This window comes from Hemicordylus capensis, chromosome 4, assembly GCF_027244095.1.
Source record: "Hemicordylus capensis ecotype Gifberg chromosome 4, rHemCap1.1.pri, whole genome shotgun sequence".
In the NCBI taxonomy this organism is placed as follows: domain Eukaryota; kingdom Metazoa; phylum Chordata; class Lepidosauria; order Squamata; family Cordylidae; genus Hemicordylus; species Hemicordylus capensis.
This window is the reverse complement of record NC_069660.1, coordinates 263,623,111-263,639,899: the sequence shown is the minus strand read 5'-3', so window position 1 is coordinate 263,639,899 and position 16,789 is coordinate 263,623,111. Positions and strand designations below refer to the sequence as shown.

Here is a 16,789-nt window from a genome sequence, read left to right as displayed (position 1 = left end):
AGTCTGAAAGTGTTGAGTAGAGATGGGAAGGTACGGAATATAAGTTGTACTGTTAACCAGGGATACCAGAAGCCTCACAGCAGTGGGGCCTCAGTGTATTTATTTATTTATTTAAATAATTTATAATATATTTTATACCGCCCAAAACTTACGTCTCTGGGCAGTTTACAAGATAAAAACAAAAGTAAAACATTAATTAAAAACAAAACAAGAAATTTAAAACACAATTTAAAATTTTAAAACCATATTCTAAAAACAATGTTAAAACAATCAAAACAATATCAGTTAAAAGCCTGGGTGAACAGATGTATCTTTAAAGACTTTTTTAAAGTTGTCAGAGATGGGGAGGCTCTTATTTCACTAGGAAGCACATTCCAAAGCCTCGGGGCAGCAACGGAGAAGGCACTGAGCTGTCCCTGAGTAGCCACCAGATGAGCCGGTGGCAAATGCAGACAGATCTCTCCTGTTGATCTCAATTAGCGGTGGGGTTCATGACGAAGAAGATGTTCTCTTAAATATCCAGGGTCCAAGCTGTTTAGGGCTGTATAGGTTATGACCAGCACCTTGTATTTTGCCTGGAAACATATTGGCAGCCAGCGTAACTCCTTCAGTACGGGAGTAATATGGTCTCTCCTAGATGACCCAGAGACCAGCCTGGCTGCCGCATTCTGGACCAACTGTAGTTTCCAGACTATGTACAAGGGCAGCCCCACATAGAGCGCATTGCAGTAACCCAGTCTGGAGGGTACCAGCAGATGTACTGTTTTGAGGTCGTCTATCTCAAGAAACGGACACAGCTGGCATATCAGCCGAAGCTGATAGAAGGCACTTCTGGCCACTGCCTCAACCTGGGACACCAAGGAGAGAATTGGATCCAAAAGCACCCCTAAACTGTGTACCTGTTCCTTCTGGGGAAGTGTAACCCCATCCAGAAGTAGCAGATCAAAATCGTCTCTCGAGTTCCGACCCCGCACAATGAGTACCTCAATTTATCTGGATTCAGTCTCAGTTTGTTATCCCTCATCCAGCCCATTACTGCCTCCAGGCAGCCATTTAGGGTGGTTATGCCTTCTCCTGATGATGCTGACATGGAGAAATAGATGTGGGTGTCATCAGCATATTGATAGCACCCTGCACCAAATCTCCTGATGATCTCTCCCAGCGGTTTCATGTAGATGTTAAACAACATTGGAGACAATATAGAGCCCTGAGTCACACCATACAAAAGTTCAGATTTTGAAGAACAACAGTCTCCAAGGGACACCATCTGGAACCTGCTCAAGAGGTAGGAGCAGAACCACTGCAGAGCAGTGCCTCCCACCCCAACCCTCTCAGACGCTCCAGAAGGATACTATGGTTGATAGTATTCAAAGCCACCGAGAGGTCCAAAAGGACCAACAGAGTCACACTTCCTCTGTCAATTCCCAGTTGGAGATCATCTATCAGGCCGACCAAGGCAGTCTCCACCCCATAGCCAGCCCAGAAGCCAGTTTGAAATGGGTCTAAATAATCAGTTTCCTCCAAATGTAGTCCAATGGAGACCCAAAGCACATGGTGCCTCTGGTTTTCCCCAGTGGACTGGCTCTCTCATGAGAGGGTTAATCCCTGGCCAGCAAGTTGACATGGTGGCAGGAGTGTATTGGGGCTTCCTGGACTGCCTGACCTGGGTCTATGAGTCCAAGAACATCCTTTGTCACAGTGGACCAAACCTCAGGATCTGATTTATTTATTTAGACTTTTATACCATGTCATCCAGATGGCTCTAGGCAGTTTACAAATATAGAAACAGACCAAAAAAAACCTCAATGAAACAAATCAAGTTAAAACAAGTTTAAAATAATTTCAGTAATCACTTTGCAGTAATCTGAACATTATCTGAGTAAGCATGGGTAACAGTAGCCAGACCTGCTTTTTCAAGGGTCCCAGCTGGCACACAAGCCAAACTGGGTGCTGTTGCAGCAGAGGAAATGCAACCCCATCCAGAGCAGGTGGAACCCCAATTGGTTTTCCTACTAACCTTCAATATCCGCATCTTATCTGGATTAAACATCAGTTTGTTTGCTTCTATCCAACCCATCACTGCCTCCCCAGTTTAGCACATCCACCGACTTCCTTGGAGCAAAGTTGGTTCCAAATCTTGCTCTTTGTATATGCTTTTCAAAGGACTCTGGCTTGGACTCCCCCAATTTCCAGAGCACTCAATGCCTAGGCAGAAGCCTACTTGGAAGTAATGTGCTCTGAGGATGTGGAAGTAACTGTGTCCCTTAGTTCCAGTTATATGAGGACAGGTCATATTCTTTGGGATGAACCTGATTACCAGCTTGTTGCCAAAGGTATGAGCAGAAAGAAATACCAGTATCAGTGAAAATCAAGAGACTAAAACATCTCACCCTGGGTTAGTTTTGAGGAAAAGATTGCTTAGCAACTTTATTAAAGTTGCACTCTGCTCCATAAGTGAGCTTGCACTTCTAATGACCTTATACCTATTTTAGGTTCCTCTCTATGTGCACTTCTTCCTACATCTTGCCCATAAGCTTTTTGTTGGTTGGTCGCCAATGAAGTAGAAGGATACTAATATAGAAGGCAATAATATAGAAGGCAACTGAGATAAATACTGCTTTTCCATGTAAACTAAGTACTGCTAAAACTGGATATGCCCAAATGTCAGCAGCATAGTGTACCCATATTTTCCATAAGATATATATAACTGTAAAGAAGGTAAGTCCTAAAATTCGCTTTCTCCTCTGAGGATACCTATGTGGACATATAAACAATTCTATGAAAAGCAGTGGCAGGATGGTAGTATGCATGGAATGATTAAGCCAAAATGGATTAATATCATCCAGCTCATTAGAATACACGAGTTCTCTGTCATATGCATAAAGGCCCCAGAATGCAACAGCTACAAATAACAGGGATACAAATGCTGCAAAGATGAAATCTCTAAGAGGCACCACTACAGACAATAAACTTTTCTCTTTGCAAGGGAGGCACATAGTTACAACATCAGTTATGACACACTACAGAAACAGTATTGTCTTCAAAACCGGGTTAAGGAAGGTCAAATGTTTCCAGCCCACTCACCCCCTCATAGATGTATTCGTGATCCCTGAGGACAGACTTAGGCACTCCCATGTTCTGGGTGAGTCACAGGCAGCAGAGGGAGTGCAGGACCAATGTGGCCCACTGGCCCCACAATGCTAAAGGCATGATGGTCTCAGTTGGCACTGCATGGGGGCGAGGTGTAGGGGAAGAATGGGAGTTCAGTCCACAAATAGCAAAGCAGAACCAGTTTGATGAGAAAGCAGCAAAGCAAGAGGGCTTGAGACAGTTCTTTAGTATTGAAGAACTACAAGGATTTATTTAAAGAAAAGGTTACAAACAACTGTGAAAAAGCCCGCAGCTTAATTTCAGCTGTAGCTCATGGCTGAAGAGATAGACCAAAACCAACAGCCATCTCTGGAGAGACAAAATGGAGACTAACACTGGAAGAACAAAGAGGGGAGGCATCCAACACTTTAATCCATGACCCTAAACTCTCCTCCAGTGGCCACTATGAGATAATGAAGCTGAGAGCTGATGCCAGAGTCCTAGCTCCAGCACAAGGATAGGTGCAGGATGGGGTGGCTGCTACTGCCATCATCACCACCACCACCACCACCACCACAGAATGGTGTCATGTGGAAACTCTGAAGGTTTTGGAAGGTCACAGCAGCCTTGCCATTCTACTGATATCCCAATGCCTTGCCTGTAGTCTGGCGATGCAAGTGGTACAGAGCTTGACGGGTTGCAGCTGGAGATTGCAAAAGCACGGCTGGACAATCATCGGCAGAATTATTTCTGAGTTCACAGGTCTTTTGCCTGCCCTCATATGCCTATTCCCTCCTATGAAGCCATCATGACCCCTTCCCGGAATATCAGAAAATTAGTGCCCCGCTCCGTTAGGGGCACTCTCAGTTAGTGCCAGCATGCACATGGTGTCTGCACATCCGTGGGTGTCATTTGCGTGGTCAGTATGCTGTTGATACACATATGCCATGTGCATGTTGACACTGTGCAGGGATGATTGGGATTTGTGCCGCCCAAACAGGAAGTTGCATGAGGCAGTGGAGAGCAGGTAAGGACCTGTTCTCCTCTTTTTAAAAAGCTCCTGAACTGTGCTCGAACTACAGTCCGTGCATATCCCTACTCCCCACCCCCCTTAGAAAATGGTCAGTATCTTACCACTTAAGGAAAGAATCCAAATCATATAAGATTCAGACATCTTCTATTAATTGCATCAAAAGAGGTGTGTGTGTGTGTGTGTGTGTGTGTGTGTGTCTGTGTCTGTGTGTGTGTGTAAGATAGAAAGGAACATCCTCTGCAATTACTCTTTTCCCTTAAAACTTCTCAGTGGTATACTCTGAAAACAGTGCAACAGAAGAATATAATGAATTTAGGAAGGCCCTTCCCCATGAACTGAATAATATGCAACAAGCTGTCTGCATTCCCCTTTAAGTTTCTGCAGTGATGGTCTGATTCATGAGTCTTCCTAATGGCTCTGCAGTGCTATTTCAAGTCTGAGAACTGAAAATCCAAGCAGGCATTAAACACTTGGAAATGGCTGCAGCTGCTATGGCCAGCCAAATATCCAACAATAGTACAGTGCTTACACATTTCCAATAGAAACTACACAGCTCCCAATTTGGGTCAGATGAGAATCCCGAGTCTTGAAAATTTAGCTTGAAACTTCCGCCAGTTCTCCCCACTTTGCCGCACCAGCTTAGCTGAATAGCTGATGATGTTTTCGAGTGCTCAGAAGTGTTCTCAGGCATTACTGCTTTGATTATACTTAATTTCGTTACTTCTCTCCTAGGAATGTGAAGGATTTAATACTTGAGAGCACTCTCTAAAACTAAAAGGAAGGCAGAGCAATCATTAGTACAGCTTGACGGCATTTAGCAGCTCTGCCTGGGGTTCCTGCTCCTAAGTAAATATTATCTTGTTGAAATGGCATGCCCTGCCTTTCATGCCATTGTTTGCAGCTCTAGGAAGGGAATAATTAGCAAAAGTAAGGAGAAAGAAAGATTGGTTATTACTTTGTTCTTGGAGAGAAACACTAGAGTGAAATGGAAAGGTGGATCATATCCGCATATTAATAGTGACAGGTCCCTGCGTATATGTCTGACTCAAATCTGTTTAGAATAAAGCCTAATGAAGAAAGAATTGGTAGAGTTCTGCTAGGAAGCCACAGTCTGCTGCAGATTACTTACACACATGAAAGTGCTGGACCCACAAAAGATTCAAAAGAACAGTAGTTCTACTTCTGATGACAACAAAATGAACTGACAAGCTGATGTAAAAATAGGAAGCCTACACCACATTGTTGCTGGTTCACACCAGCATCATTCTGCTAAGGTCTGAACACAAGGAATCAGTTTTCCTGTATGGCAATATAACTTAAGAGTAGCTTCAGGAAATTGATGGAATCACATTGGTGTGCAAATTCAATGAAACTGTGAATCAATAAGTGGTTTCAGTTCATTTCCCATTGTGCAGTGAGTTTTTCACTCAACCTGTGTTGGAAATGAACTAGAATTAGTTCATCTAAAGTTGCTGAACACTTGATAAACTCAGACTCAGAATGGTTTCAAAAAATTCTTGGTATTAGAAATCCGTTCTTCTTACAAGAAGTCTTCTCATAAGAGGTTCAACAATATATTCTTCTTTGATTAAATAAGCAGCAATAGTAGTTTCCAGTATAAGCAGTTAAGCATGTATGGAAATTAGAATGCCCTATAGTGATGACTTGATGTTTAGAGCGTTGGGTTCAAACAAAAATTGTTTTCTTGATTTCCCTTAAATTTGTTGTATATGACTGTTACAAATAAAGTGTCATATTCCCACATTAGAGCCCCTGGTGGCGCAGTGGTAAAACTGCTGCCCTGTAACCAGAAGGTTACAAGTTTGATCCTGACCAGGGGCTCAAGGTTGACTCAGCCTTCCATCCTTCCGAGGTCGGTAAAATGAGTACCCAGAATGTTGGGGGCAATATGCTAAATCATTGTAAACTGCTTAGAGAGCTCCGGCTATAAAGCGGTATATAAATGTAAGTGCTATTGCTAAGTGCTATTATACATGTGACAATTAAAAACAGCATAAGGAATAATTTATTTTTTGTGCAAAAGGGGGCATTACTCTAACAATGCCTGCAGTTGTAGTTTCGGCCAAATAATTTAGTGCTAGGTAATCAGTGGGAGACGGAGCTCCAATATACTCATATTGAGCCCTTTCTCATGAGCAGTGTGAACGGGCAAGAAGGCTAGTGGGGTGGAAGCCTTAAAAAGCTTACCAATGATCCGGTTCTGTCCTTAGGGCAGGTGGATCGCCTGCCCAGACAATTACCGGCTGCTACCGGTAGCTCTGAGGGTCGGGATGCCTGGCACATCACCCCATGTCACCCTGCCCCCGAGCTCCCATAATGCACTGCATGAATCCCCGTTTCCTTCTCCGAAGCCGGGAGCTCCGCAGTCTGCTAGTCCCAGCCGGGGCTGGCAGAGATTGGTAAAACAAGATTAGGAGAGCGCTCCTAACCTCATTTTGGAGGGTGGCTCTGTAGGCGGGTTTGCTGCCATGGCACCAATCCTGGGCTCGGGTCCAATCCTGGAGGAGCACACTCATGTGCAAAACTGGGCTGGACTTTCTTAGCCTGGTTTTGCACGCGCATGTGAATAGCTTCATTGTCTTTCATCTGAAGGGCTTCCATGCATCCACTCTGAGTGAAAACACACCATTTGATATCATTCTGTGTATTTCCTCCCCCTGTCTTTTAGTGAGTCCACAGTCTGCAAGGCAATACAAAATCAGACCTTGAGCTTATAAGCTGCCACTTCTTCTGCACAATTTAAAATAAAACTCAATTTTTTACTCTCTGAGTGCTCATAAACAAGTTTTATAGTGCCTTCAGCTAGAGTCTATTGTATATTGCTGGTGAATTACAAGTGGCTTGGGTTTAAACCTCTCTCCTAAGCTATCAGATGGAGAAATGTTGTAGCTTTTTATCTTTTCTGAAAAGCTTCCCAAACTCCTTAAAATGAAGTTTTTCCTCTTGTGATTCTGCAATTACATTAATAACATATATCATATCAGAGTATAGCATATTCAATCAAAACACTCAACAGCTTTTAATTCAGAAACACGTTTAAGAAAAATGGCTGTTTTGCCTAATTCCCAGTCTACATTCACATTAGAGCAAAAGGGTATATATGAAAGGCAACATTTAAATCTGTATGTTATCATTTTCATGATTCCAATTGATTTTCAATATTGTAGATGTTGAAATAAAAATTAAATGGCCTTTTAAATTTTTCAGTCTCCTATTGTCACTTATATTGGCATATAAATATGAACTTTTATAAGGCATCTCCCAGGGCTCCATAATGCCTCCAATGTTCTTTAACATTTACATGAAACCACTGGGAGAGATCATCAGCAGATTTGGTGCAGGGTGTTGTCAGTATGCTGATGACACCTAAATCTATTTCTCCATGTCAGCATCACCAGGAGAAGGCATAACCTCCCTAAATGCCTGGCTGGAGGCAGTGATGAGCTGGATGAGGGATAACAAACTGAGACTGCATCAAAATAAGATGGAGGTACATATTGTGTGGGGTTGGAATTAGGAGACAATTTTGATATGCCGGTTCTGGATGGGGTCACACTCCCCCACAAGGGACAGATATGCAGTCTGGGAGTGCTTCTGGATCCAAACCTCTCCCTGGTGTCTCAGATTGAGGTGGTGGACAGAGGTGTTTTTTATCAGCTTCAGCTGATACACCATCTGCTTCCGTTTCTTGAAAGAAATGGCCTCAGAACAGTAGTACATATGCTAGTAATGGGTAGATGGGTTCAAAGAACCCAGGCCCCCCCAGCTCCTGAGGGCTCCCCAGCTCCACCCCTCCCTATTTTCCACCAGGGAGAGGGCTGAACACAGGCCTCCTCTCCCCTAGATACACCCCTGGCTGGTAACCTCCAGACTTGACTACTACATTGCGCTCTATGAGGGGCTGCGTTTGTGCATTGTCTGGAAACTGCAATCGGTACAGTACAGAATGCAGCAGCCAGGTTGATCTCTTGGTCATATTGAAGAGACCATGTTACCTATAAAGCACAAAACAGTTTAGGCCCAGGTCATCTTAAAAAACACACACACACACACACACACACACACACACACACACACACACACACACTTCAACTGATAGATGGAATAAAACTGCTATAGTCATTTTTATCCATTGTTAAAAAAAATCAATAATTAAAACAGTTTAATTATTCATGGTTCCATTTCTTTCAACAAATTGATTTGAATGTAGATGTTAATATTTTCAGGGATTGCTTTATGTGAAATAAAGTAATTGGCAAATTTGATTTATAAGGACATGATATGGTTTACATATCTGATTCAATTTTCATCTGGCAAATGTCTCATGTACTTGTGAAACAAGTAATCCTTGAAAGGAGAGCTGGTCTTGTGGTAGCAAGCATGACTTGTTCCCTTTGCTAAGAAGGGTCCACCCTGGTTGCATATGAATGGGAGACTACATGTGTGAGAACTGTAAGATATCCCCCTTAGGGAATGGAGCCATTCTGGGAAGAGAATATGCATGCTTGCCTGCAGAACTTTCAAAATTCCCTCCCTGGAATCTCCAAGCTAGAGCTGAGAGATATTCCTGCTTGCAACCTTGGAGAACTGCTGCCAGTCTGTGTAGACAATACTGAACTAGATGAACCAATGGTCTGACTTGGTCTGTGTCAGCTTCCTATGTTCCTAACTATGACAGTGACATACATTGCCCATTGCTGATGTAGAACTGTGCCACAAGAGAAAATAAGAGCCTGCTGGAGCAGACCAAAGGCTTTTCTTGTCCAGCATCCTGTTTCCTCAGTGGCCAATCAGATGCTTCTGAGAAGCCCACAAACAGCAAATAAAGGTACACCCCTTCCCACCATTGTTTCCCTGCAACATTCAGAGGCATAGTGCATCAGAACATGAAGGCAGCATATAGCCATGAAGCCTAGTGACAGTGATAGACTTTCATAGTGCCACAGAGATTTAAAAAATATGCTTGTGATAAATATAGTACAAACCCCAGAACACCTACTTGTTTAACATCTCTTCTTTCAAATTCATCCTCAAAACCTTCTTTTTTCCAGGAGGTTTTGGGCTTAGTCCTTTAGCCATTTTCTTCCCTACAAAAACATCAGTACATAAAACCACATTTACACATATTCGTCCCCTGTTACTTGTTTCTGGCTTTCCTGCCTTTCCCTTCCTCCATTGGGTCCCTACGCCTGTTAAAATTTAGAGCATAAAACACCTTGCTTCTAGTACAGGAATCTATCTCTTTGCTTACATTATTTGGCTAAATTAGCTTGTGGTATAATGAAGAAATGAATACATATTTAAATACAGTTCCATGAAACTGTTCACACATGTGTGCAAAACCAGGCTAAATGAGCCCAGCCCGATTTTGCACGCTCATGTAAACCACCAGGATCATGCCTGATCCTAGTGGCTACATGATGGCAAACCCGCCAAAGTAGTCATCTAGTTAAATGGGGGAGCAAGCGCTCCCTTAACCTAATTTTTTGATTGTGTGTCAGCCACAGCTGCTTGCAGCCACAGCAGGCACACTTGTGGGGAGGGGGAGGTCCCAGTAATGCACCGCACACTTGTGCAATGCATCATTGGGACTCCTGGGGGCAGGGCGACATGCAGTGGCACATCCCAGCACCCTGACCCTGGAGCTCCAGGCGAGCCACAGGAGAAGCCATCCCTCGTCTGGGCAGGTGATCCACCCACCCAGGGAAGGAAACACAATAGTCTGCAGGGAAGGTACACTTAACCCACCTTCCCCGCAGACAGCATGCGAGCTCATCTCACGTGAGAAGAGCTCTAATATGACTGACTGCCACCTGTTTAGATTTGGAGCCACAACCCACCTCTTCAGGGGTGAAGGACCTATTGGGACAGTCTGCCCAAGAAGGCTATTGGATCCAATAGGATTCTAAGAAGTCTTGGAAGGTTTTAAGGTTGGTTCTGTTGGCTATTCTGTCATTGCTCTGGAGCTTTTTCAGACAGCAACTTTAGAGCAACTTTACTTTGGGAGGGTGTGTGTGTGTGTTTCATTTCAAACCAGTTTTTGACCAGGCTATGGGGAGGAGACTGCCTTGGCTGGCCTGATGGATGATCTCCAGTTGGGAATTGACAGAAGGAGTGTGACTCTGTTGGAGGGCTGGCTGGGGAAAAGAGTGGAAGAGGGAATGGTGTGGGGAGTCCCAAGCTGCAGCACCAGAGAGGACAGGGAATGTGCTAGTCCTCCTGGAGCAGGTCAGTGCTGGGAGGATCTATTGGGAGGGAGTTGCAGCCTGTGCCACAAGCCTGCACACAGCAACCACCCTTGGTCCCGAGTCGAGCCTAGCCCCTGCACAAATTGGAAGCTGAGCTCTGCTCCCAGCATCCCCCCAACAACATTTTCCCTTTCCCATAGTATCATGAGCATCTTAGTCATGTTTACTCAGAAGTAAACCCCACTGTACTCAATGAGACTTACTCCAAGGTAAGTGAACCAACAATGTGGTGTGCTGGTTAGAGTGTTGGGTTAGGATTGGGAATGCCTGGGTTCAGGTCCCTCCCTGCTCTGCCATGAAGCTCACTGGGTAACCTTAGGCAAGATACTCTCTCTCATCCTAACTGAGCAAAGAGGTGCCTTTTAAAGTGGTGACTCCCTTATATTTAGCAGGGAGGAAGCAACTGGCCATCCGAGAATCCAATACCAGAGAATCAACATGTGTTGGATTCTTTGATGTCACATAGATTCTACATTCATTATGTAGAATCTATGTGCCAACACATGTGGATTCTGATGTCAATAATATTGGGTTATATGATGGCACATAGATTCTACATAGGGATTCATTATTACTTTTCTTTTCTTTTTAGTTTGACAGCCAGCTGGTGTTCCACAAGACTGACTAGTCAAAACAACAGAATGCTTAACCCAAACCTGCCAAATCTGACCCAAAACTTTGCTGACTTTTATAATGAACTTCCCTTTGTGACTCCCTTTATCACTTCATGTTCCCCCACCCTACCCCAGACCATTTAAGAGGCCATGGAAGTTTAAAGTAGAAATCATTGCTTTATCTCTGTGATGAAGAAAAATGCAGCCTCATGGAATCAGCTCAGACAGAAAGGACTCAGGTTACATCACACCTGTAGTCTCCATTGTTAAGCTTGCAGGTATCCTCCAACCACATCTGCATATGTAAAGCCTATGTTCCTATGGTGACCAAGCTTCAGTAAGACAAAGCCTTATAGGAAAACCCACCCCAGGCTGCACCCCCCGGCCCCACCCCATCCCATGACCCACCTCCCAGCCCCAAACTTTTGTCCCTCATTCTGGCAATGAAACGTTGGCAACCCTACTTCCAGCTTAAATTTGAAATATAACTAAAGGGTGCAATTGGTTTCTGGGAATGACCTTTCTATGAAGTCACCTCCTTGTTCTTATGTGAGAGTAATAGACTAAAATGTTAACTAGGGTACAATTCTTATACCCTGTCTTTGGTTGTCTGTACGTATCTTAACTAGTATATTCTAGAACGTTAGTTTGTGTTTATGTTCTGTCTGTCTTTTATATATTTTTCTGTTTCCCCACTATTATCTCATTTTTTTTACTTGTTTTGCCTTGAAGATTCAGTATTCTTGCCTCTTTTCACACAAATCACATTCTCAAATCAATATGCACACATTTGCTCAGTTAATAAAGATGTAGTTGCTATGCGACTATATTTGCAATCCAAACTCAACTTTTGTTTGAAGTTGAGTTTGTGTTAACTCAACTGTTGAGTTGGTGCCGTCGAGTTGGCGTTGACACCTGGAGACCACACAGCCCTGTGGTTGTCTTTGGAAGAATACAGGAGCAGTTTGCCATTGCCATCTCCCATGCAGTATGAGATGATGCCTGTCTGGGAAATAGACCAGCAGGGATTTGAACCAGCAACCTCTTGCTCCCTAGGCAAGTTACTTCTCCGCTGTGCCATTTTATTCTTCAGGTAGATTGTTGAGATACAAATATCAGAAAAAGGGATTGAAGACAAATACTTTTTAATCTGGAATGTGTGTGTGTATTTTCTTTTTCTTCTTGATATGTATCTGTAATTTGAACAATTAAACGAAAAGAATGCAAGAAATAAGAGGAAAAATAACCCAGAATGTGATGGTTTCTGGGTACATGTAGCTTCCTGAAACATTCTGAGGACAAAAAGTAGTAATGCAAGAAAAGGGGGGGGGGGATATCCAGGATATTATGGTTTCTGAGTACATCTAACTTCCTGAGACATTTTGAGGAGAGGAGGTTGCTAACCCCTTCCGAGCGGTTTTAAGAATAGAAGATTCTTGAAACTCAGGGGTGTAGCCACTATTGTGCCAATGGGTTCAAAGAACCCAGGCCACCAATGAACAGGGCCGCCAAAGCCCTGTGGCTCGGGCTTTGGAGGAAACCAGAGTGAACTCGCTCCTCCCACACCTGGGCTGCCAAGAGCCCAGGAGATCTCTCCATTGGTTATTTCAGGCAGTGCCACTTCCAGAGAGGGAGAGAAAGGGGAAAACATCTTATTGGGCAGCCTGCGCTGCCAGAAATAATAAATGGAGAGTTCACTTGGGCTCTCTGTAGCCCGGGCAGGAGGGAGGAGTTCGTTTTGGGCTCCTCTGGAGCCTGAGCCATGCTCCCATGAGCGTTACGTCACACACATGAGTGTATCTGGAAGGGGCCGCCAAGTGGGGCCAGACCCAAGGTGCCATTCGGCCAGCTCCACAGCTGTTAAAATTGCACTTTTTACTTGGTCTCACATTTTCTATTACTTTATTTTTATATTAAGTGCTGATAGCTCAAATTGTCACGTTTCTTCTTCTGTGTGTTTCAGGTTTGCTTTTTTTGGTGGCTGCTTCAACTGAAATGGAATATAAGAGAAACTTTTTCAAAGCTGCTTTTCTTAGTAGAGTTCCCAGTGATGACACATTTCATGGCAAGGAGGATTTTCTTTTATTTTCTTGTTTACTTAATCCCTGTTCCCAAAAGCAGGTTCAGGTTTTGCAGAAGCTTCAGTATAAGCAAGCCAGTGCCTGCAGACAAGGAAGAAATTGTAAGAAATAGACAGAGAGATATATATTGCTGATAGAGAATAGATATAAACAGAGAAATAAGTAGCTGAGAGAGAAAGAGAGAGAGTGTGCGAGCGAGCAGCGAAATAACGTGGTTTTTGCAGGTCTTATAAGATATGCAGTGTTGTGCTGGGAGAACAAGCAAATGCATTAGCTGGTAATTATTCATAATATTGTCTTTACATGTTTTTATGAGTGTTATAATGTTCCTTTACAATATGAATTTCTTTTCTTCCAATAAAAAGATATTTTAAAAGGGGGGGGTCCCACCCAGAGGCGTATCTAGAGAAAATAGCGCCTAGGGCAAGCACTGAAATTGTGCCCCTGTCCAAACATCTGACACCCATCTTTCAGATAACTTCACCATAATATCAGCTGAAAAATACAAATCAAGCTCATTAATCTTTTAATATTTCAAAAACTATTTAGCAGTGGACGTAGCCAGACCAAAAAATGCTGGAGAACTACAAATTTCAGTACGTTGGGGCTCATGAAATACCCAAATACTATCTGGAGGTATACTTGGAAAACTAAACAGAAGTGCCTGTCTAATTCTCTACTATGTATTGTAGCATCACCATTACATAAGTTTTAAAAATCAATGGAGAATTTGACTTTTCCCAGATACTCTGAAAATAATTAAAGGATATGCAGAGTAAACTGTGTCACTGCTCGAAATATATTCTAGTATTTCAGAAAGACAGTTAAAATGAGAGAAAGAGAGCAAGAAATTCCCAGTGGGCCTTAATACTACGGATTTCACACTGATTCAAAGACAAGCTCACCATTAATAGCCATATTATTAAGACATCACATTTAACTCTTATCACAAGAAGCAAAGTAAGAGCAAATGAATACAATCCTAGCTCATAAACTTCAGCTCAGTATTCACAAGTCCTGATTCTCTGTACATAGTGCCAATCTGAATATGTGTACAGTGTCTTATATTATATATATATTTTTGAATTTTTTTAACCTGTAGCCCCTTCAGGGGGCTTCCTAAAGGCTGTGGGGGGTCTGTAAAGGTCCCCCCTCCCACCGCTGGCCTCTAGGGCCTCACAGAGGCCATCTGAGCATGCATGGTGGCCATTTTGTTTCCAGCAGCCTTTTAATTTTTTTTTAATTTTACAAAATGGCGCCCCCTTCAAGTGGCGCCCGGGGCACGTGCCCTGCCTGCCCTACCCTAGATACGCCCCTAAGCCCACCTCTGAAAGAGACACAACATTGGAATCACATGACTTCTGAAGCCCTGATCATATTGGTGTCAACAGGACCATTTTTAATGGGCAAATAGTAGACAGAACAAGACTGTGATATGGAAAAGCTGAAGCTTCACTGTCCCTTCCCACTGTAGCCCCAATCCATAGAAAGGAGAAAGCGATCCAGCTGCTAGACTAAAGAGAAACTAAGGTCTCCAGGACAAATTACACTTTAAACATCGGGTGCAGTTTAGCTTCAAGTCCTACCCTTCACTCTGAATAGGTGCCCAAAATATTCCTGGTGGACTGTGAGTCAAGAACAGGCCATTCAGCTGGACCATGAGCAAAGAAGATTAAACATATGGGAGACTACTGGCCAGGCATCTGGAAGTACCAGCTTGGGAGACTAAGGAAAATGGGCTACTCATGATGAGGTAAAGCCCAGCTGTGCTACAGTGGCCAGAGTCACGCCACACCTGAGGCCAGTGGGTGTGGCCAGGGGCATAGCTAGGGGAGAGGGGGCCCCTTGGAATGAGAGTGATAATGAAAATAGGGAAGGGTGGAACTCAGGAGCGGGGGGGGGCTGGGTTCTTTGGGGCTTTTCATTACTTGTATCCCAGTCCTGGAGAAGAGGTGGGGCTAACAACAGCCAGCAGCAAGAACACTGAAAAGCAGTCTGCACTTGCCTCTCTGTATATATAATATCTATTTCATTAAACTATTAATATTCCTGATTCCACCCCACTGCCTTGTCCTTGCATACCACAACTCTTTCCCTTGGATTCTACATGATATAATGAGGACAGGGAACCAGAGATGGAGCAGGTTGTAAGGAAATCATTGCGACTAATATATCAATAAGGCAACTTGTGACAGATCTGCTGTGTTGGGTCTTGGTCTTCTGTCATGCTGCCTAGTCATCCTTCCTGGGCCATTTAGCTATCTATTTGTCTATCTATCTAATTGATCAAATTTGTATGCTGCCCCAAACTTCTGTCTCTGGGCGGCTCACAGCAACATTAAAAAGTTAAAACACAGAAATAAAATCTTACAACAATTCATTCATTCATTCATTCATTCAATTTCTATACTGCCCTTCCAAAAATAGCTCAGGGCGGTTTACACAGAGAAATAATAAATAAATAAGATCCATTTAAAGCCACAATTAAATTAAAATGCTTGGGTGAAAAGGTAGGTCTTTAAGGACTTTTTAAAAGTTGTCAGAGATGGGGAGGCTCTCATTTCGACAGGGAGTGCATTCCAGAGTCTCAGGAAAGCAACAGAGAAGGCCTGCCCTTGCATAGCCACCAGACGAGCTGGTAGCAGCTGCAGATGGACCTCTCCGGATGATCTTAGTGGGTGATGTGGCTTATAGCGAAGAAGACATTCTCTTAAATACCCAGGGCCTAAGCTGTTTAGGGCTTTATAGGTTACTAGCTTAACCCACGGAGGGTTCTTGTTTGCTAGTTCTTGATTGCTCCCCTCACCCCCTGCCACAGCCCCCCTCACTTCAGAGATCTCTCCAACCTCACCTGATCCTCCTCTTTCATTCCATTGCTTCCATTCCCCTCACCCCTCTTGGTCACTTTTCTATCCCTTTACTCCATCTCCCTCATCCCTCTTGGTCACAGCTGCAGCGTTGCTGGTATCTATCGGCCAAGCTGCAGCCCTCTATCCCCAGAGCCCTTCCCAGAGCCCCGCTCCTGCTCCTCCCTACAGGTGCAGCAGCAGTAATTGACTGGGCCCTTCCTCACTGCTGCCATCACCACGGCTGCGTGTTCCCCTCAGGCTGCTGACAGGCCAGGGCCCGTCCCTTGCCTGCTTGCCTCCCTCCACCAATGGCCTCAGTAGCCCCAAACAGTGGCAGTGGTTGACTGGGCTCTTCTTTGCTGCAAATAGGCACCACCATGGCCACTCGTTCCCCTCAGGCTTCTGACAGGCTCAGGCCCTTCCTTCTTTCTCTCTTCACCTCCCTTCTTTTTCTCTCTTTCTCTTTCTTCCACTCTCTCTTCCCCTCCCTTCTTTTCCCCTTTCTTTCTCTCTCTCTCTCTCTTCCCCTTTCTCTCTCTCTCTCTTCATGAGTTAACAGATTTTGTTAATCTTGTTTCCTCATCTAATTCAAACAACGGCATCCTGGCATCCTCGTTCTCTTGAAGGGGCTCATTACTCCTTCACGACTCCTCTCTTTGCATACCCCTGCCCACTATCTTTTTATATATGTAGATTCCTCTCCTCTACAATCAAGAACATCTTTTGATGAGTAACAGATGCATTCCAACTGACCTTAACTCTCACAGGCTCCACCTCCCTATCTGTATATGGAATCCCCACTGCCCCATCACCATGGTGCTTCTGGTCTCACAGGCTCCTCCTCCCTATCTGC

General features: G+C 43.9%; 1 pseudogene; it reads right to left on the bottom strand.

The window, feature by feature from the left end:
• Positions 1-2,500: 2,500 nt before the first annotated feature.
• Positions 2,501-3,141, bottom strand: LOC128323226 (androgen-induced gene 1 protein-like; annotated as a pseudogene).
• Between the last annotated feature and the right edge of the window lie 13,648 nt (positions 3,142-16,789).